Source organism: Manis javanica, chromosome 13 (assembly GCF_040802235.1).
Source record: "Manis javanica isolate MJ-LG chromosome 13, MJ_LKY, whole genome shotgun sequence".
Classification (NCBI taxonomy): Eukaryota; Metazoa; Chordata; class Mammalia; order Pholidota; family Manidae; genus Manis; species Manis javanica.
Genome location: NC_133168.1, coordinates 90,615,790 through 90,638,593, shown reverse-complemented (window position 1 = coordinate 90,638,593; position 22,804 = coordinate 90,615,790). Strand labels below are relative to the sequence as shown.

Sequence of the window (22,804 nt, the reverse complement as noted above, 5' to 3'; positions counted from 1 at the left end):
CTTCCCTCTCGCCTCATGATGCCTACCTGCCATGGCAGGTCAATGGCCCTCCAGGCTGCAGACAGATCAGGGGTCTCAGGAGAGTTGTCCCTGTCCAGGGCTTGGGGGCAGCTCTTAAGGAGGGAACACTGGCACAGACAGGCAGAGCCCTGGGCCCTGCATCTGAATTGAGGCTGGGATCAGGGCCATAGGCCAGAGGGAAAGGAACCTGGGGCTAAGCTGAGCTTGAGGCCAAGGTCAAAGAATAATATTTATTTGGGTAGGAGAATGATAATATAATGAAGATCCTTACAATCATAATAACTGCTGTATGTGGGGCTTTGAGCTAAGATTTTATATGCCTGCATTTCTCTTTTATCCAGTTCTGGGTTTTGTTAAGAGATGGTGTAGAGCAGAAGATGGCAAACTACAGCCTATGGGCCAGCTGTCTGATCAACATTTTTTTTCCTTCTGATATCATTAATGTACAATTACTTGGACAACATTATGGTTACTAGACTCCCACTATGATCAAGTCCCCACCACATACCCCATTACAGTCACTGTCCATCAGTGTAGTAAGATGCCATAGAATCATTCCTCGTCTTCTCTGTGCTGTACTGTCCTCCCCATGTCCCCCTCCTGCTACATGATGTGAGCTAATCGTAATGCCCCATTTTCCCCCTTATCCCTCCCTTCCCACCCGCCCCCACCAATTCCTTTCCCTTTGATAACTGTCAGTCCATTCTTGGGTTCTGTGAGTCTGCTGCTGTTTTGTTCCTTAAGTTTTTTCTTTGTTCTTAAGCTCCACAAATGAGTTAAATCATTTGATACTTGTCTTTCTCCCCTTGGCTTACTTCACTGAGCATAATACCCTCTAGTTCCATCCATGTTGTTGCAAATGGTAGGATTTATTTTCTTCTTATGGCTGAATAATATTCCATTGTGCATATGTACCACCTCTTCTTTATCCATTCACCTACTGATGGACACTTAGGTTGCTTCTATTTCTTGGCTATTGTAAATAATGCTGCAATAAACATAGGGGTGCATATATCTTTCTCAAACTGGGCTCCTGCATTCTTAGGGTAAATTCCTAGGAGTGGAATTCCTGGGTCAAATGGTATTTCTATTTTGAGCTTTTTGAGGGACCTCCATACTGCTTTCCACAATGGTTGAACTAATTTACATTCCCACCAGCAGTGTAGGAGGGTTCCTCTTTCTTCACAACCTCATCAACATTTGTTGTTGTTTGTCTTTTGGATGGTGGTCATCCTAACTGGTGTGAGGTGATATCTCATTGTGGTTTTAATTTGCATTTCTCTGGTGACTAGCAATGTGGAGCATCTTTTCATGTGTCTGCTGGCCATCTGAATTTCTTCTTTGGAGAAGTGTCTATTCAGCTCCTCTGCCCATTTTTTATTTTTATTTTTTTAAATTTTATTTATTTATTTAAAATTTTATTTTGGTATCATTAATCTACAATTACATGAAGAACATTATGTTTACTAGGCTCCCCCCTTCACCAAGTCCCCCCGACATCCCCATTCACAGTCACTGTCCATCAACATAGTAAGATGCTGTAAAATCACTACTTGTCTTCTCTGTGTTGCACAGACCTCCCTGTGCCCCCCACACTATACATGCTAATTGTGATGCCCCCTTTCTTTTTTTCCCACCGTTATCCCTCCCTTCCCACCCATCCTCTCCAGTCCCTTTTCCTTTGGTAACTATTAGTCCATTCTTGGGTTCTGTGCTTCTGCTGCTGTTTTGTTCCTTCAGTTTTCTTTTGTTCTTATACTCCACATAATCATTTGGTACTTGTCTTTCTCTGCCTGGCTTATTTCACTGAGCATAATACCCTCTAGCTCCACCCATGTTGTTGCGAATGGTAGGATTTGTTTTTTTTCTTATGGCTGAATAATATTCCATTGTGTATATGTACCACATCTTCTTTATCCATTCATCTACTGATGGACATTTAGGTTGTTTCCATATCTTGGCTATTGTAAATAGTGCAGCGATAAACATAGGGTTGCATCTGTCTTTTTCAAACTGGAGTGCTGCATTCTTGGGGTAAATTCCTAGAAGTGGAATTCCTGGGTCAAATGGTATTTCTATTTTGAGCATTTTGAGGAACCTCCATACTGCTTTCCACAATGGTTGAACTAATTTACATTCCCACCAGCAGTGTAGGAGGGTTCCCCTTTCTCCACAGCCTCGCCAACATTTGTTGCTGTTTGTCTTTTGGATGGTAGCCATCCTTACTGGTGTGAGATGATATCTCATTGTGATTTATAATTTGCATTTCTCTGATGACAAGCGATGTGGAGCATCTTTTCATGTGTCTGTTGGCTATCTGAATTTCTTCTTTAGAGAACTGTCTATTCAGCTTCTCTGCCCATTTTTTAATTGGATTATTTGCGTTTTGTTTGTTGAGGTGTGTGAGCTCTTTATGTATTTTGGATGTCAACCCTTTATCAGATCTGTCATTTATGAATATGTTCTCCCATACTGTAGGATACCTTTTTGTTCTATTGATGGTGTACTTTGCTGTACAGAAGCTTTTCAGCTTGATAGAGTCCCATTTGTTCATTTTTGCTTTTGTTTCCCTTTCCCAGGGAGATATGTTCAAGAAGAGGTCATTCATGTTTATGTCTAAGAGATTTTTGCCTCTGTTTTTTTCTAAGAGTTTTATGGTTTCATGACTTACATTCAAGTCTTTGATCCATTTCGAATTTACTTTTGTGTATGGGGTTAGACAATGATCCAGTTTCATTCTCTTACATGTAGCTGTCCAGTTTTGCCAGCACCATCTGTTGAAGAGACTGTCATTTCCCCATTGTACGTCCATGGCCCCTTTATCGAATATTTGTTTGGGTTAATGTTTGGAGTCTCTATTCTGTTCCATTGGTCTGTGGCTCTGTTCTTGTGCCAGTACCAAATTGTCTTGATTACTGTGGCTTTGTAGTAGAGCTTGAAGTTGGGGAGTGAGATCCCCCCCCACTTTATTCTTCCTTCTCAGGATTGCTTTAGCTATTCAGGGTTTTTGGTGTTTCCATATGAATTTTTGAACTATTTGTTCCAGTTTGTTGAAGAATGCTGTTGGTAGTTTGATAGGGATTGCATCGAATCTGTATATTGCTTTGGGCAGGATGGCCATTTTGACGATATTAATTCTTCCTAGCCAGGAGCATGGGATGAGTTTCCATTTGTTAGTGTCCACTTTAATTTCTCTTAAGAGTGTCTTATAGTTTTCAAGGTATAGGTCTTTCACTTCCTTGGTTAAGTTTATTCCTAGGTATTATTCTTTTTGATGCTATTGTGAATGGAATTGTTTTCCTGATTTCTCTTTCTATATATTAGTTTATTGTTAGTGTATAGGAAAGCCACAGATTTCTGTGTGTTAATTTTGTATCCTGCAACTTTGCTAAATTCTGATATTAGCTCTAGTAGTTTCAGAGTGGAGTCTTTAGGGTTTTTTATGTTCAATATCATGTCATCTGCAAATAGTGACAGTTTGACTTCTTCTTTACCAAACTGGATTCCTTGTATTTCTTTGTTTTGTCTAATTGCCATGGCTAGGACCTCCAGTACTATGTTGAATAACAGTGGGGACAGTGGCTCTGCCCATTTTTTAATTGGATTATTTGCTTTTTGTTTGAGGAGGTGCATGAGCTCTTTATATATTTTGGATGTCAACCCTTTGTTGGATCTGTCATTTATGAATATATTCTCCCAGACTGTAGGATGCCTTTTTGTTCTATTGATGGTTTCCTTTGCTGTACAGAAGCTTTTCAGCTTGATATAGTCCCACTTGTTCATTTTTGCTTTTGTTTCCCTTGCCCGGAGAGATATGTTCATGAAGAAATCGCTCGTGTTTATGTCTAAGAGATTTTTGCCTCTGTTTTTTTCTAAGAGTTTTATGGTTTCATGACTTACATTCAGGTCTTTGATCCATTTCGAATTTACTTTTGTGTATGCGGTTAGACAATAATCCAGTTTCATTCTCTTGCATGTAGCTGTCCAGTTTTGCCAACACCAGCTGTTGAAGAGACTGTCATTTCCCCATTGCACGTCCATGGCCCCTTTATCGTATATTAATTGACCATATATGTTTGGGTTAATGTCTGGAGACTCTATTCTTTTCCATTGGTCTGTGGCTCTGTTCTTGTGCCAGTACCAAATTGTCTTGATTACTGTGGCTTTGTAGTAGAGCTTGAAGTTGGGGAGTGAGATCCCCCCCCACTTTATTCTTCCTTCTCAGGATTGCTTTGGCTATTCGGGGTCTTTGGTGGTTACACATGAATTTTAGAACTATTTGTTCCAGTTTGTTGAAGAATGCTGTTGGTAATTTGATAGGGATTGCATTGAATCTGTAGATTGCTTTGGGCAGTATGGCCATTTTGAGAATATTAATTCTTCCTAGCCAAGAGCATGGGATGAGTTTTCATTTTTTAGTGTCCTTTTTAATTTCTGTTAAGAGTGTCTTGTAGTTTTTAGGGTATAGTAGGTCTTTCACTTCCTTGGTTAGGTTTATTCCTAGGTATTTTATTCTTTTTGATGCTATTGTGAATGGAATTGTTTTCCTGATTTCTCTTTCTGCTAGTTCATCATTAGTGTATAGGAATGTACCAGATTTCTGTGTATTAATTTTGTATCCTGCAACTTTGCTGAATTCAGATATTAGATCTAGTAGTTTTGGAGTAGATTCTTGAGGGTTTTTTATGTATAATATCATGTCATCTGCAAACAGGGACAGTTTGACTTCTTCCTTACCAATCTGGATGCCTTGTATTTCTTTGTGTTGTCTGATTGCCGTGGTGAGGACCTCCAGTACTATGTTGAATAAAAGTGGGGAGGGTGGGCATCCTTGTCTTGTTCACGATCTTAAAGGAAAAGCTTTCAGCTTCTCACTGTTAAGTATAATGTTGGCTGTGGGTTTGTCATATATGACCTTTATTATGTTGAGGTACTTGCACTCTATACCCATTTTCTTGAGAGTTTTTATCATGAATGAATGTTGAATTTTGCCAAATGCTTTTTCAGCATCTATGGAGATGATCATGTGTGTCCTTCTTTTTGTTGATGTGGTGGATGATGTTGATGGATTTTCGAATGTTGTACCATCCTTGCATCCCTGGGATGAATCCCACTTGGTCATGGTGTATGATCTTTTTGATGTATTTTTCAATTCGGTTTGCTAATAATTTGTTGAGTATTTTTGCATCTATGTTCATCAGGGATATTGGTCTGTAATTTTCTTTTTTGTGGTGTCTTTGCCTGGTTTTGGTATTAGAGTTATTTTTGCCCCATAGAATGAGTTTGGGAGTATTCCCTCCTCTCTTACTTTTTGGAAAACTTAAAGGAGGATGGGTATTAGGTCTTCACTAAATGTTTGATAAAATTCAGTGGTGAAACCATCTGATCCAGGGGTTTTGTTCTTACGTAGTTTTTTGATTACCAATTCAATTTCCTTGCTGGTAATTGGTCTATTCAGATTTTGTTTCTTCCTGGGTCAGCCTTGGAAGGTTGTATTTTTCTAGAAAGTTGTCCATTTCTTCTAGGTTATCCAGTTTGTTAGCATATAAATTTTCATAGTATTCTCTCATAATTCTTTGTATTTCTGTGGTGTCCGGAGTGATTTTTCCTTTCTCATTTCTGATTCTGTTTATGTGTGTAGACTCTCTTTTTTTTCTTGATAGGTCTGGCTAGAGGTTTATCTATTTTGCTTATTTTCTCAAAGAACCAGCTCCTGCTTTCATTGATTCTCTCTATTGTTTTATTCTTCTCATTTTTATTTATTTCTGATTTAATCTTTATTATGTCCCTCCTTCTACTGACTTTGGGGCTCATTTGTTCTTCCTTTTCTAGTTTCATTAATTGTGAGTTTAGACTGCTTATTTGGGATTGTTCTTCTTTCCTGAGGTAGGCCTGTATTGCAGTATATTTCCCTCTTAGCATGGCCTTGGCTACGTCCCACAGATTTTTGTGTTGTTGAATTACTGTTGTCATTTGTCTCCATATATTGCTTGATCTCTGTTTTTATTTGGTCATTGATCCATTGATTATTTAGGAGCATGTTGTTAAGCCTCCATGTGTTTGTGAGCCTTTTCATTTTCTTTGTGTAATTTATTTCTAGTTTTATACCTTTGTGATCTGAGAAGCTGGTTGGTACAATTTCAATCTTTCTGAATTTACTGAGGTTTTTTTTGTGGCCTAGTATATGATCTATTCTTGAAAATGTTCCATGTGCACTTGAGAAGAATGTGTATCCTGTTGCTTTTGGATGGAGCGTTCTGTAGATGTCTGTTAGGTCCATCTGTTCTAATATGTTGTTCAGTGCCTCTGTCTCTTTAGTTATTTTCTGTCTGGTTGATATGTCCTTTGGAGTGAGTGGAGTGTTGAAGTCTCCTAAAATGAATGTATTGCATTCTATTTCCCTCTTTAATTCTGTTAGTATTTGTTTCACATATGTAGGTGATCCTGTGTTGGGTGCATATATATTTATAATAGTTATATCCTCTTGTTGAACTGAGCCTTTTATCATTATGTATTGTCCTTCTTTATCTCTTTTTACTTTCTTTGTTTTGAAGTCTATTTTGTCTGATACACAAGTACTGCAATCCCTACTTTTTTCTCCCTGTTAGTTGCATGAAATATCTTTTTCCATCTCTTGACTTTTAGTCTGTGTATGTCTTTGGGTTTGAAGTGAGTCTCTCGTAGCCAGCATATAGATGGGTCTTGTTCTTTTATCCATTCAGTGCCTCTGTGTCTTTTGATTGGTGCATTCAGTCTATTTACATTAAGGTTGATTATCGTAGGTATGTACTTATTGCCATTGCAGGCTTTAGATTCATGGTTACCAAAGGTTCAAGGGTAATTCCCTTACTATCTAACAGTCTAATTTAACTCACTTCATGTGCTATTACAAACACAACCTAAAGGTTCTTTTTTTTCCCCCTTCTTTTTCTTCCTCCTCTATTCTTTGTATGTCATGAATCATACTCTGTACTCTTTGTCTATCCCTTGGGTCACATCTATTTAGCCTTAGGAATACTTCCATCTATAGGAGTCTCTCCAAAATGCACTGTAGAGGTGGTTTGTGGGAGGTAAATTCTCTCAACATTTTGTTACCTGAAAATTGTTTAATCCCTCCTTCAAATTTAAATGATGACCTTGCCTGGTATAGTATTCTTGGTTCAAGGCCCTTTTGCTTCATTGCATTAAATATATCCTGCCACTCCCTTCTGGCCTATCAGGTTTCTGTTGAGAAGTCTGATGATAACCTGATGGGTTTTCCTTTGTATGTGATCTTTTTCTCTCTCTAGCTGCTTTTAAAAGTCTGTCTTTAACCTTGATCTTTGTCATTTTAATTATTATATGTCTTGATGTTGTCTTCCTTGGCTCCCTTGTGTTGGGAGATCTGTGCACCTCCATGGCTTGAGAGACTATATCCTTCCCCAGATTTGGGAAGTTTCCAGCAATTACCTCCTCACTGACACTTTCTGTCCCTTTTTCTCTCTCTTCTTCTTCTGGTACCCCTATAATCTGAATATCGTTCTGTTTGGATTGGTCATACGGTTCTCTCAATGTTCTTTCATTCTTAAAAGATTTTTTTTTCTCTCTGGACCTCAGCTTCTTTGTATTCCTCTTCTCTAATTTCTATTTCATTTACCATCTCTTCTACTACATCTAACCTGCTTTTCAATCCTTCCATTGTATGTTTCATTTCAGATATGGAATTTCTTAATGATTTAATCTCCAACTTAAATTTGTTCCTGAGTTCTTGAACATTTTTCTGTACCTCCATAAGCATGTTTATGAATTTTATTTTGAACTCTCTTTCAGGCAGATTGGTGAGTTCAGTTTCATTTGACCCTTTTTCTGGGGTTTGTGAGATTTTGGATGGACCATGTTCTTTTGATGTTTCATATTTCTGTGTGGTGCCCACTAGTGCCCAGAAGCTCCAGTCTCTGGAGCTGCTCAGCCCTTAGAGTGTGATTGGGGGTTGTAGGGGAGTGGAGCTGGTGCCTGGGGGAGGAAAGAGCTGTTTCCTGATTCCCGTCTGCGATGCCTGTCTCTGGTGTCAGAGACAGTGGGCCGAGCACACAGGCGTAGGCCTTTGTGCTTGGCTTTTCTAGCTGTTGTAGGCGGGGCATCCCTGTGGCTGGACTAATGCCAGCACAGTGACTGCAGGTTTGTGAGCAGGTGCTGGCAGGCCTGGAGGGAGGTGCAGCAGGATGAGCGTCACAGTGGCGGGGGGCTCAGAGATGAGTAGGCAGCCAGGGAGGTGGGGCACCTGGAGCTCCCCAAAGTTCCCAACTGGGCTGAGTGTGCCCAGACAACCTTGTCCAGCTCTCCCCTCCTCTGCACAGCAGGCTCTGTGCAAACCCCTCCCCTTCAGCAGCTCTCTGGCTGCTAGGGAGCCTCTCAGACTGCCTGCCTTTCCTCTGACACAGAGTGGCCGGTGTGGATCCCCTCCCCCCAACTGCTGGAATCTCAGTCTCTCAAGCTCCCAGCTCTCCAATGGCCAGAGCACCTCCCCAACACCACACACTGTTTCCTGAGGTCTGCTCTGCTCGCAAGGTCTGTATGCAGTCTGGTTCAGCCTTCTTTCTTGTTGCTGTTTTAGGGTTAGTTGTATAAATTAACTACATTTTCATACTATTTGTGGTTTGGGGAGGAGTTCTCTGTCTCACCTCTCATGCCACCACCTGAATCCCTCAACAACGTTTTTTGTTTGTTTGTTCTTGGTCTTTTTTCAAGGTGAAATTCACCTAACATAAACCATTTCAAAGTGTACAGAATTGTACTAGATGTTGTACAGCCATCACCTCTGTCTAGTTTCAGAGCTTTTTCATTCCCCCCAAGTAAAACCCTGGACCCATTAAATAAACAGTCCCTCCCCATTATCCCCCAAACCCCTGCAACTACCAATCTGCTCCTGTCTCTATGGATTTGTCTATTCTTGATGTTTCATATAAATGGGATTGTACACTGTGTGACCTTTTGTGTCTGCCTTTTTTTTCCCACTGAGCCTCATGTTTTGGGTTTATGTAAACCAAATTCATGTTATTGTAGTGTGAATCAGTACTTTTAAATCATGAATCACACCTTTTATGGCTGAATGATATTCCATTGTATGGATGTGCCACAATCTATGTAGAATGAAAGTTTATTGGAACTCATTCATTTATATATTGTCTATGAACCTTTTCATGCCATAAATGCTATAATGGCAGAGTTGACTCATTGTAATGGAGACCAGCTGGCCTGCAAAGCTGGAAATATTTACTGTTTGGATGACCTCTTCCCCATCTTTACTGAGATACAATTGACATGTAACATTGTGTACATTTAAGGTGTGCAACATGGTGATTTGATATATATATATATATATATATATATATATACATATATTGCAAAATGTTTACCACAATAAAGTTGATGCATTGATCACATCACCACATATTTATTGCTACCCCTTATTTGTGTGTGTGTGTGGTGAGAACTTTTAAGATCTTGTCTCTTAGCAACTTTTAAGTGAACAATGTAATATTGTTACCTATAGTCACCTTGGCATACAGATTCCCAGAATTTATTTCTTAAAAAAGTTTTTATTGAAGTAGAGTTGATATACAATATTTTATTGGTTTCAGGTGTACAACATAATGACTCAACAAATACATACATGGTGAAGTGCTCACCACAGTGAAGTGTACTTGACAACTTCCCCTATGCAAAGATATTACAATACTATTGACTATGTTCCCTGTGCTGTAGTTTCATCCCCATGACTTATTTATCTTATCATTACAGGTTGGTACCTCTTTATCCCTGTGGCCTATTTCAGCTCCCCCTTCCCCCCATGGCAACCACTATTTTGTTCTAGTGTTTATGAATCTACTTCTGTTTTGTTCGTTTGTTTAAAACTTAATTATCTTATAGCTAGACACCTGGACCCATTAACCAGCATCTTCTCACCTCCTCATTCCCCAGCTCCTGGTCCCTGGCAACTACTCTTCTGCTTCCATTTCTGTGAGTTCATTATTTCGTGTGTGTGTGTGTGTGTGTGTGTGTTTTAGCTTCCACATACAAGTGATATGTCTTCTATTATTTCTGGCCATGTATTATTTCATACATTATTGGTCTTTGGTTTATTTCGCTTAGCATAATGTCCTCCACTTTTATTCATGTTGCTGCAAACGGCAGAATTTCTTTCTCTTTTTATGGCTGAATAATATTCAATTGTATATATCAACTGCATTTTCTTTATCCATTCCTCCACTGAGGGACTCTTAGGCTGTTCTCATGTCTTGGCTATTGTGAACAACATTGCAGTGAACATGGGGCCGCAGATATTTTTGGGGTAGTGATTTCATTCCCGCTGGATATATGTGGACCTTTAGTAAAGTTTGCTGACCCCTGCAGAGCCAGCCCACCTGGATTCAAATTCTCCCTCTGCTGCTTCTTGCGGAGCAAGTGGCTTAAACGCTAGCCCTCATTTTGCCTATTTCTAAAATGGGAGAATAGTACCAACTTCATAGGGTTATTTATTGTAAGAGTTAAACAAAAGAGTCCTAAATGCTAAAGACCTTGCCAGTATGTGGTAAGCTTTTGATGAGCAGGGAGTCATTTCTGCCGATCCACCCATCTGCCTCCGCCTCTCCAGCAGAGGGTCAGCCCTCGGGATAATCTGCTGTGGCCAGACTCCCATTTCCTGTACACGTCAAGACTCACAGTCATGTATTATTTCTGCATCTAGGGCACTTGTCCAAGCCAAGACTTCCCTGCTGGCTCCAGCCGCCAGCAAGCCAGCCAGGTCTTAGGACTGGGCCTCGAGCCAGTCTGGAACTGCAGCCAAATCACTGAAGCCAGAGGAGGCCAGAATCGGTCAAACCCAATTTGTCAAAGGGAAAAGCAAATGGTGGTATGAGCTGTTGACCCCACAGCCTCTAGCCAGGGCTATTCCATGATCCCTGGCAGCTCAAGTTAATTTCTCCCATCTTTCTGGGTGAATAGAGGTGAGATTTCATCTTCCAACACCTGGTCCTGGGAACTGGAGAGGAGAGGTTTTGTAACTGAGGACATTTGCTATGTAGCATAGCAAAATTGTGAGCTCAGCCCTCACCGGTAGGCTAGAGGCTGAGAATGGGGGTGGGAGAAATGGGGCCAGTCATCAGTACTCCCTGGGGAATATTTACCAGCACCTGCAGGCTTCTAGCTGTCATCATCCTGCTTTGAGAGAATGACGCAGAGCAAAGGACTTTAAGCTTTATTTTCTAAACAGAAAAATTCAAACACATTCAAAAGTAGAGAGAAGGTTATAATGAATTCCCATGCATACCCATCTTCTAGTTGATATGTGTCAAGTCATGAGCAGTCCTCTTGCTTCTCTGCCACCCACTGTCCCTCTTCTGTGATGTCATCTGCTGTTGAAGATCATTGCCGAGATTTATTAATTCACTGCTACAACAGAGCGATATGCCGTGACTTAGTCTTTCTTCAGTTACTAGCTGTGTCTCTAGAAAGAGACAGCCTCTCATCTACTATTTAGTTACTCAGGGGCACCAATTCACATGAGACCAGCAAGGGAAATGCTTGATATTTTCTTTCTGTAGTTCACAAAGTGGTTATTGGGCTCCTTAACATCTTTTGAGACTAAATAATGAAATATTTTTCCTGCATTTTTATGAACTCATGGATTTAAACTATTGAAATGTGTCAATATACTGCAGCTTCTGTCATTACAGATAACCAGACTATTATCCCTTCTTTGGCCAGTGGAAGCCTCTTCACTGGGACTCCTGGGTTCTGTGGACAGGTTGCTTAGGTAGGTTTCTTGCCTTAGGATGTAATAAGACATTCCAGAAACATCTTGCACACCTCCTGCCACAGGCCTGGGCTTAACCATTTTTCTATGGACACCTTGTTCTTTCGACTGGAAAGTGGTACTTAAAGCTCATGGCCAAGGCGATGGGTATGCTCATGGCTACTGGGTGAGTTGTTTCTAGGGATTTTCATTGGACATAATTAGGAAACCCGCCACTATTTAAATAAAACTCATGAATTTATGCTGATACTTCCAATTCATATTCAGGATTCCGAGGATTTTACTTAACTGTGTCAATCTTTTACCCACACTGAAAATCCAAATTCTCACTGACACTGACATTCGCTTTAGTCCATAACACACACACACACACACACACACACACACACATCAGTCTCAGAACAACGTGCCAACAGCACCTTACACAATATCATCAGTGAAAAACAAGTGTAAGACTTTTTTCCTTTACGTCTTCCTGTCCTTCAGGTATGTCCCCCTGGGCATGTGCTACCAGATCACTACACTGCAGGGTCACCTGAAAGGCTTCTTTCTGTGCATTTGTGCCAGTAACCTGACCCTTTTGATTTTTAGGGGACTTTCTTTGAGGGAAGAAAGTTTTAATTTTTTTAAAACAGCAACAACAATAAAAACAACACATCATGATAAGATCGTGCATTATAATTGCTAAACTATGAACACTATGATTAGAAAATATCTTAAAAATCAGGATTAAGGTTGTAATCATGATAACTATTACTGCTATTATTATTGAAAAATTCACCTCACTATTCCACCCTCCCCTATTTAAAAATATCTTTGAAATATTATTATAACAGATAACAGATGCAATTTAGAGTAATTGGGTCATTCAAATGAGGTATGCCACACTACTTATTTTTATTGTAAAATATACATAAAATTTAGCATCTAAATTTAACTAGTTTTAGTGCACAGTTTAGTAGCATTATGTACCTTCACAGTGTCGTACAGCTGTCATGACCATCCATCTCCAGAACTTGGTCATCTTCCTGAATACAAATTCATTAAATAGTAATTCCCCACTCCACTCCCACAGACCTCTGTCAACAACCATCCGCTTTCTGTCCCTGTGAATTTGACAATCCTGGGGACCTCATATAAGTGGGGTTGTACAGTATTGCCCATTGGTGGCTGGCTCCTTTCATTTAGCATCATATCCTAAAGGTTCATCCATGTTGTAGGATGTGTCAGAATTCCCTTCCCTTTTAAGGCTGAATCATATTCATTGTAAGGAGGGACCACAGTTCATCCATTCACCCATTGATGGACGTGTGGGTTGTTTCCTCTTTAGGTTGCTGTCAATAGTGCTGTTTTGAACACAGATGTGCAGATACCTGTTTGAGTTCCTGCTTCCACTTCTTCTGGGTATATATTCACAAGCGGAACTGCTGGACCAATTGTATGTTTAATTTTTTTAAAGAAATCACTGTACTGCTTTCCACAGCATGGCTGCATCATTCTACGTTTCCCACACACAGTGCACAAGCATTCCAGTTTCTCCACGTCCTTACTCACTGTTGTTATTGTCATTTTTATAATAGCCATCCTAATGGGTGTGAAATGAAGGAAATATTTTTTGAAATCTAATATTATTTTAGAATGATCTAAGATAATTTAAATGGTTCCAAAGTGAAATCTCTGAAAAAAGATACATAGAGGGACTTCTAGCTTCTATTCCTGTACCTTCCATCATGTCCTTCACCTCCTCCCCAAGTTACCACTTAGAATTATTTCATGGTCTATTTTTCCATTTAAAAAATATTAGTATCTATCTATCTATCTATCTATCTATCTATCTATCTATCTATCTATCTATCTATCTATCTATCTATCATTGATAGATCAATTTTGCTGTTTTTCCACATTAGACAGCTTCCTGGGATCTCTCCATACTAGAATAGAGAGATGTTTCTCATTCCTACTATAGCTGCACAGGGTTGCATCATGTGTCTGACATACTTTATTCAACCTTGTCTTACTGATGGCTATATGGGCTATTTCCAGTCTTTTGGTATTTAAAATATTGCGGCTATGAAAAGCCATGTTCATTTATCTTTTCCTGTCTTTGCAAAGGATAATATTTCTCTAAGTAGATAAAAGCATATATAATTTTGCCAGACATTACCAATTTCCCTTCTCCAGAGCTTATACTACTTCACTTTGCATTCTCATTAGTAAAGTATGTGAATGTGTAACATACTCACATCAAAGCCTTTTCATTTGATCTGGTGGACACCTATGCGTTCTTCAAAACCCATCTCTAATATCCCCCTTTACAGGAAGCCTTCCCTTACTCCCCATGGCTTTCCCCGCTCTACGCTCATTTCTCTGGCCCAGCCCTGACACTGAGACGTTAGGAGTGTCCGTGTCCGTCTCCATACTCTCCAGACTGGGAGCTCCTTGAGGGCTGCTTCCAGGGCTGAGTCTTCTTTGGGCATTTGGCTCAGGACTGGCCACAGAGAGATGACAGTAACAGAGGGTTTTTCTGTCTGTACAAAGGACAGTCCTTTAGCCCTGGGCCTCCCTGGATAGCTTCTCTTGGGTCGGGGAAAAAGAACCAGGTCAAGCCGGCTGATATCCTGGATTCTGCTACCTACCCCTTTTCTGAGTCACCTGTGCTCAAGGGCGGTGACCTCACTCTGGGTGTCTGTCACCTGCATGGCTCCCAGGCAGAGGAGTGGTACCTGTGTGAGGTCAGGGAGACCCTACATCCAGTTCAGGTTTCCCCATTCCCTGGGTGGAGCACCTCCCTTCCCTGTGCCTTGATTTCTCCATCTCTAAAATGGGAGTAATAAGGCAACTATCTCATGGCTGTAGCAAATGAATCTGTAATATGAAATCATATCAACCCACTTCCCACCCTTTATTTATTTGTTCTTTACTGTTGAGATGAAATTTATACAACACAATGTTAACGGTTTAAAGTGCGCAGTTCAGTGGCATTTAGTACACCCACAGTGTTGTGCGACCATCACCTCTATCTGGCTCCAGCTCATTTTCATCACTGCAGTTGGAAACTCCATACTGATGAAGGAATCACTTCCTTTGCCCCCCTCCCCCAGCCCCTGGCAACCACCAATCTGCTTTCTGTCTCTCAGAATTACCTGTGTGGACATCCCATATCCATTGGGTCACACACATCATGGATCACACATTTTGTGCCTGGATTCTGTCTACGAAGCATGATGTTTTTCGAGGTTTATCCATGTTGTAGCATGTGTCAGAGCTGCATTCTTTTTTACAGCCAAATAATATTCCATTTTATGTATATATGGCATTTTGTTCATCTATTCATCACTTGGCGAACATTTGGACTGCTTCCATTTTTGGCTCTTGTGAAGAGCACTGCTATGAACACGTGTGTGCCTGCACTTGTTTGACTACCACTTTTGATTCTTTAAGGTCTATATCTAGAGGTGGAATTGCATGTTCATGGGGTAACTATGTTTAGCTTTTTGAGGAACTGCCAAACCCTACCATTTAATTTTTAAATTTAATTTAATTAAAAAAGAATCAAGGTATCATTGATATACAATCTTATCAAGGTTTCCCACGAGTAACATTCCCATGGGTTGAAACATTCACCCATATTATCAAATCCTCCCCCATTGCAGTCACTGTCCATCAGCGTAATAAGATGCTATGGAGTCACTACTTGTCTTCTCCATGCTATACTGCCTTCCCCGTGACCTACCTATATATTGTGTGTGCTGATTATAGTGCCTCTTAATCCCCTTCTCCCTCCCTCCCCACCTGCCTTCCCCACCCCTCCCCTTTGGTAACCGCTAATCCCTTCTCGGAGTCTGTGAGTCTGCTGCTGTTTCGTTCCTTCAGTTTTGCTTTGGTGTTATACTCCACAAATGAGTGAAATCATTTGGTACTTGTCTTTTTCCGCCTGGCTTATTTCACCGAGCATAATACCCTCTAGCTCCATCCATGTTGTTGCAAATGGTAGGATCTGTTTTCTTCTTATGGCTGAATAGTATTCCATTGTGCATATGTACCACCTCTTCTTTATCCATTCATCTACTGATGGACACTTAGGTTGCTTCCATTTCTTGGCTATTGTAAATAGTGCTGCGATAAACATAGGGGTGCATAGGTCTTTTTGAATCAGGGATCTTGTTTTCTTTGGGTAAATAACCTGACCATTTATGTTACACACCAAAGCCAGTGAGGAGAGAATTCTTGTGGGAATTCTAAGCCCCCATTTTGCAGCCAGGGAAACTGAGATGGGAGAGGTGGCTCCACACCATTCTGAGGCTAATGACCATCAGAATAGCTCCCATCTGCTTAGTGTCCACTTAGTGCCAGACACTTGCTAAGGAAGGTCTTAGGAATGGGTCCCCCAGAGCTTCACCGTCCTTGGGATCTGTCAGATTGGATTTAACTGAGTTTAACTCCCAACTTGGGCAAATGACTTCCTTGAATCCTCCATCTCTCCACCATAAGTGATAATAATCTGCGCCCCTAGCTTATTATGGAGAATGAATGTGGTGATGTAGAGCGAGGGTGAAGCCCCTACTAAGCCTTTGGTTTACGGAGGGATCACAAAAACAGGTTCAGGGGGTGAAGGAACTTGCTGGAAGTGACACAACAATCAGCGACTGGATCCAGCCTGCAAGCATTTCTGACAAGTCTCCTGAAGCCTCACCAGTCTGGAAGCTCGCGAGGAGAGATCCTGAAGGCAGGTCCTCTGCAGGGCTGGAGCGGTGGGTAGAGGGGGACGGTTTGCTGCTCTGTTGCACTTTGGGGTGCTAACCTTTGACAACACAGTATCTTGCTGAGTCTTACCGGGGTGGCCTGTGGTCATGAATCACGACAGCTGGTTCCTGGTAGAGGTGACCTTTGCTCCAATTCACTCATTCCTCCTCTCTGCTCTACTATTTATAGCAGCACAGCCAGAGACAGGGCGATTTCTGGTGATGCAAACAGGCAAGGGCCAGGCACTTTCTTGCCTCCAGGTGTTGGCCACTGCTGATCTCTCTGCTGTGGGGCATTCTTCCCTCTCATTTCTGCTGTGCATACCCTCAGACCTTCACGATCTGGCTTCTACCCATCCATCTGATTTCCTTTCCTTGTGAGTTCCCTACTCCAGCCCATTAGCCTCTTGCTCCTTGAGGATGCCACCCTCATTCAGCCACAGGGCCTTTGCACTTGCTGCTCACATTCCTTGGAATGCACCAATTCATGTCTTCCTATCATTCAGGGATCAGTTGAACATGATCTCTTCTGAGAAGTCTAGCCCTGACTGCCTGACCTGAACTAGGTTCCCAGTCCCTCCCTGTGAGCTCATCTGTTTTCTAAGACCCTTATCTGACATTGCCTTATTCATTTGTTTATTGCTGTCTCCCCACATGGATGGAAACTGCAGGAGTGCTGGTACCTGTCCTTTTCCGTGCTGTATTCCCAGTGTTTGGTACACAGCATTCTGCTATTCAATAGATGTCTGCCAACTGACAGACCATTGGGCTTCTTATTATAAATATGAATTTTCTTTCCTCCTAAATTGGATCAGGAGAATGAAGGCCTTTTTCCTGCTTGGCATCCAAACCCTGGAAAGGTTCTCAGATGGACCAAAGGACTTACAGTGCCAACTCTGTTCCTGCTACTCTGTGTGACTTTGGACAAGTCACTCCCCTCCAGTTTGTAAAGCAAAGTCCTTACCTGATTTTTTTTCAAAACCTGGTAAAAGCAATGGTTCCCAGTCTCCCCTGAAAAAAATGAACTCATGATTTTGCACATGATTTTAAGGGACTTAGTGACCTCCCCCATAGTCCAATTCTGGACTCTCCAGCTGAACAGTATTAAATTTGATTTGTTCATTGACTCAGTTGGTCAGCAGCTGTTCAAATGGCACCTTTACTATGTGTCAAGCCTCATGATATGGGAGATTCTGGAGCTTCAAAAGGCCCCAGCCCTGGGCTCTGAGGTTCCCAAACTGGAGGCAATTGCAGTCAGGCATTCCTAGCCCCCTGTGGTCATGACTGGGCTAGCAGAGTGGGGAGCTAGGGTACAGCCTCAGAAGGGGGCACAGATGGCTCTTGGAGGAGAGGCTGCTGAGGTTTTGAAGAATGAATAGGAGTTGATCTGGCAGGAAAGAGCATTCCAGTAAAGGGAACAGCTTCACAGGATTTGAAGGAGGGAGGAGAAATAATATCACATTTATGTAACATAGTTCTAGGGAGAGACCACTTTTTAGTTGGAGCCTCAGAAACACTAGAAGAGGGAAGGAGGATGACCATCCTTATTTTCAGTAGAGAAGCTACAAAACCAGGCATAGATACCTGCAGGCTTTTCCTAAAGGGGCGTTCTTATTAGCTAAGAAATAAGAGGGTTGTTTCTGATAGGCTGAGTTATGGAGACAGAGTCAAACCTGACTGGTTAAGGGACAGGAAGGTGGAAGTAGTTGGTAAGGTGGCAAAGTCTAATATAATAATAAATAGGTTATAATAATAAATAGGCTGGGAAATAGGAGAAGAGCATCTAATTGGCGCATTGTTAGGCGAGTAGTTTAATTGGCTGAAGAGCAGAACGTAGCGTCTAGTTGCTGAAGGAGTAGGGAAGGAGTGTCTGATTTCCTGTGGGTTAGGCAGGACTGAGAGGGCAGAGGGCGCCATCTAATTGGATGAGAAACAGGAGATTGGAGTTTGATTGGCTGAGGGACAGGAGAGCATTTAATAGGCTGCAGCGGAGGTGGGTGGAGTCTGATGAGCTGAGGGGCAGTCAAACGAGGGGTCAAGGATATCAGCCTCATCACGCACCACTTACTGCACAAATGCTGTGTGTCCCCGACCCCTGTAGAGGGAGGTGGAGATGGGTCTCTCTCCGACCAAGGGAAATAGAGATGCGTGTGTGTGGAGGAGGGAAGGGGGCTGGGTCGCTCCAGGCAGAGGCCAGAAAGGACATCTCCCCAGCCATACCAGGTGAGAAGTAATCCTGTTCCCTGCCCATCCCCTCCACCACACCTCCTCCAGGGTGACTCAACCACCAGGATTTCTGGCCCAGGCGGAAGATAAGTCATCCCACTGGGTGGAAGGCTGGGTCTTTGCGTCTCGGTCCTCCCTGTTCCCAGCCCCCTACTCCTCCCCAGGAGCGCCCTCCACTCCACTGGTCCCCTGTCTAGGGGAACATGCTCGCCATCTCTCCAGTTCGGGGGACCAGGGCCATCCTTCCTTCCAATGCCCCAGGGTGTCGTCTACCTACACCCTCCAGGCTCTTTATTGCTAACCTCCTCCTCGGGAGATTTCCCTCCCTCTCTTCCATTTGCTGCTTTTCTCTCCAACCTTTTTTCCTTCTTTTCTTCATTGAAAACTCCAGGCCAAAAACCTTGGAGTCTTCCCTGACTTTTCCCCTTTTCTCAAACCCACACTCACAACTAATCTGTCAGCAAATCACCTCAACGCCACAGCGTGGAAGTACCTTGAGTGAAATGTCGGAGGACAAATGCCGTGTGATTTCCCCTATATGTGGAATACAAAAGCAAAGCAAACACCCCCCTCACCCCCAGAAACAGACTCATAAATACAGAGAACAAACGTGTTTGCCAAAGGTGGGGGTGTTAGTGGGAAGGGGGGAGTCGGGGAGGGGAGTCTGAGGGGGAAGATGGGCAAGATAGGTAAGTGCAAACTTCCAGTTATAAGATAAATTAGTTATGGGTATAAAATGTGCAGCATAGGGAATGTAGTCAGTAATATTGTAATAACTGTGATGACAGTAACTACGCTGATCATGGAGAGCATTTTGTAATGTTTATAACTGTCCAGTCACACCTGAAACTAATATATTATGTCAACTATAATTAAATAAAAACATTTAAAGTAAATAAATAAACATCACAAATTCCACCACCTTTCACAACTCACAGCCCCGCTCCCTGGTCTCCTCCTGCCTCTCTGGCGCCCCCTGTCGTCGGTAGGTAATATTGCAGCTACAGGGAGTCTTGAAATCTAAGCCAGGCCCCATCCTCTTCTGTTCAGAGCCCTCCGTGGCTCCCAGCTTTCTCCGAGTAAAGACCCAAGTCCTCCCAGCAGACCATCAGGCCCTGCACCGCCTTTCCTATCACCTCCCAGCCCTCGTCTCTTTCTTCTGTCTCCCTCACTCACTCTGTTCCAACCTCACTGGGCTCTGGGCTATTCTTTCAGGCTCAGCCTGGCCTCAGGGCCTTTGCACAGGCTGTGCCTTCTGCCTGGAGCGCGCTTCCTTCAGATATCCCCCTCCCCCGCTTCCTTTTGGACTCTGCTCAAATATCACCCCCTCAGAGAGGCCTTCCTCATCTTCCTTTGCTGGATTTTTCCCCATAACACAAATCTCATTTTTCATTATGTACTTTTTGATTATGTACATCTAGTTATGCTTTATTTAATTGCCAGAGCACGAATGTGATCTGTTTTGTTCACTATAGAACAATGCTGGTTACTGTCTGGGAACTTGATGTTTGTTCAGTGAATACCTGCTGTCTGCTCGCTGGAGGCAGGGAAAAGGATGATTTGAAAAGAGTCTAATAAAAGCACTATTTCAAAGGGATGGTACATTACCCCAGGAGCCAGGGACAGAGGTGCCATTACCACTCTGGGGCCAGCGGCTAAAGCAGTTACTGGAACCTGAATCAGACAGGGTTATGTGGAGAGGATGACCCAGCAAGGGCCGTGAACAGGGAAAAGGCAGAGATCATCCCAAGATGAATTAAAATTTGAATTCCTCATTTCCTGCCAGATCTCTTAAAAAAATATTGAGGTGAAATTCACATAATATAAAGTTAGCCATTTATGAGTGTACAATTCAGTGGCATTTACTACATGCACAAATATTGTGCAATTATCACGTTAATCTAGTTCCAAATTTTTTTCATCACTCCAAAAGGAGGTCCCATACCTATTCCTCCTGGGTGTGGGCTTTGCTTCTTATTGCCCCTCCCCCAGCGCCTGCCAACCACTGATCTACTTTCCATCTGTGTGGACTTACCTGTTCTGGATGACTCGTATAAATGGGTCATACAATGTGGGACCTTTGTTTCCGACTTCTTTCACTGAACATAATGTTTTTGAGGCTCAACCACGTCGTAGCATGTGTCAGAGCTTCATTCATGCTTTATGGCGGAGTAATCTTCCACTGCATGGAAGGACCACATTTATTTATTTGTTTATCTGTTTGATGGATGCTTGGGCTCTTTCCACCTTCTGGCGATTATGAATATCACTATTATGAACATGCGCATACATGTGTCTGTTTGACTCCCTGTGTTTGATTGTTTTGGGTCTATAGTCAGGAGCGGAATTGCTGGGTCATATGGTTTAGCTTTTTAGAGGGACCTCCAGGCTGTTTCCTGAAGTGGCTGCACCATTTTACACCCTCACAGCTTATGGGGTGATCAGTCTTCTTTTTTATCTCTGCCCCTAGAAGTCGGCTGTGGCTTTGGAGCTCTGGGAAAAGCCCTTCACACACTCTGCTTTCTCCCACTTGCAGATGGTCTCCTGGGACCATCTCCCTTCTCCAGCCACTGCCCCCACGTCTTATGCTCCCTCTCTGACCTCAGTTTATTGAGACTCTGGCGACCTGGCAAACGCACAGCCCTGGCCCTTCCTGGGGTCTGAGCTGCCCTACCTCTGGGCACAGGGACAGTCCCCAGCCGTCGCTCACCTCCAGCTCCAGCTCCATGCTGCTGCTTGCCCTCTCTCGGTGCAGCTGTCATCAATGCTTCCGCCTCCCCATTCTCTTCTCGCTGCCTCCTCCCTGAGTGACCTCACCGATCCCCTCCTGGGGCAGCCACTGCATTCCTGATGCAGGTGACTCACAGAGGCGCTTCTCATGACGTGCCCAGCTGTCTCCTGAGTGTCTCTCTGAACAGCCCATGGGCCTTTTAGGTTCAAGGGAACTTCGGGCTTTCTCCACCTCAGTAGTGCTGACATCTGGGGCTGGACTGCTCTCTGTGGTGGGGGCTCTCCACGAACTGTAGGATGGTCCGCAGCACCCCTGGCCTCTCCTGACAAGACACCTGTAGCACCTCCCCGACCAGAGTGTGACAACCAAAGGTACCTCTGGACATTGCCAGATGTGCCCTGGGGAGCAGTCCGCCCTAGCTGGGGACCACTGGGAGATTCCAAATCAAACTGCAAACTGCAAGTGCTGATGCCTGTCCAGCCCGGTGCTGAGCACGGCCGAGCACCCTGCAAACACCACCTCATCTCGTCATCTCCTTTTTATCTGCCCAGGGATGGAGGCTTGCCCAAGGTCACGTGATGGATAGCCGCTCACCTGGCCCTTCAACTGGCTCCTTCTTTCTCATCTCCATTTGTCTGGGGGCAGAGAAACCAGGCTGACACCCTCTCTTCTCCTCCTCTGCTTCCTGGGGCCCCACATCCGGCCAGCCACCAATTCGGACATCCTCCACATCCCTAACCATTCCTCATTTCTAAAAAAATATAAAATGAAAATCAATTAAGCTCCACTGGTTTGTGTTTAAAATAAACCAATCAAAAGGGAGCTCCTTTCCTGCTCAAGCACCATCCATGGCTCCCTAATACCCATCAGACCAACCCTCAGCCACTCGGACTGGCCTTCTAGGCCCCTCACATAGTTCCCTTGCACCCCTTCTGCCTCCCCTCCTCTGACACCCCAAGGCCAGGAAAAGCCACCTGCCCAGCCACACCCTCAGGTTTCTCTGTGCCCGAGCTCCACCCCCTCCGCTGCACCTGTTGAAATCTAACCTCTCCCTGAAGTCCTGGATGAAATGTCACATCCTTCACGTCGCCTTCCCTGGCCTTCCTTCTCCCTCCTCCAAACAGCAAAGAGGCAGCAAAACGTCAATCATTTGTATTACCTCCCTTGCATCTTGAGACACGAGCCCCTCCCACTCTCACTGTGTGTCAGGCAATGATTGAGATGAAGAGGGGTGAAGAAATTGTGCTGGGGCCAGTGGGGCATCTTACCCTTATTTCAAAATCCCCTCCT

At 43.1% G+C, this 22,804-nt stretch overlaps 2 long non-coding RNA genes across 2 annotated transcripts; one reads left to right on the top strand and one right to left on the bottom strand.

The window, feature by feature from the left end:
* The first annotated feature begins 8,296 nt into the window (after positions 1-8,296).
* Positions 8,297-13,350, top strand: LOC140845880 (uncharacterized). Its single transcript, XR_012124789.1, has 3 exons — positions 8,297-8,568; positions 11,736-11,815; positions 13,146-13,350. It is a non-coding gene; the product is annotated as an uncharacterized lncRNA (long non-coding RNA).
* On the bottom strand, positions 10,848-22,387 carry LOC140845879 (uncharacterized). Its single transcript, XR_012124788.1, has 3 exons — positions 21,494-22,387; positions 20,819-20,965; positions 10,848-11,451 (listed from the first exon to the last, which is right to left on the bottom strand). It is a non-coding gene; the product is annotated as an uncharacterized lncRNA (long non-coding RNA).
* Positions 22,388-22,804: the final 417 nt, after the last annotated feature.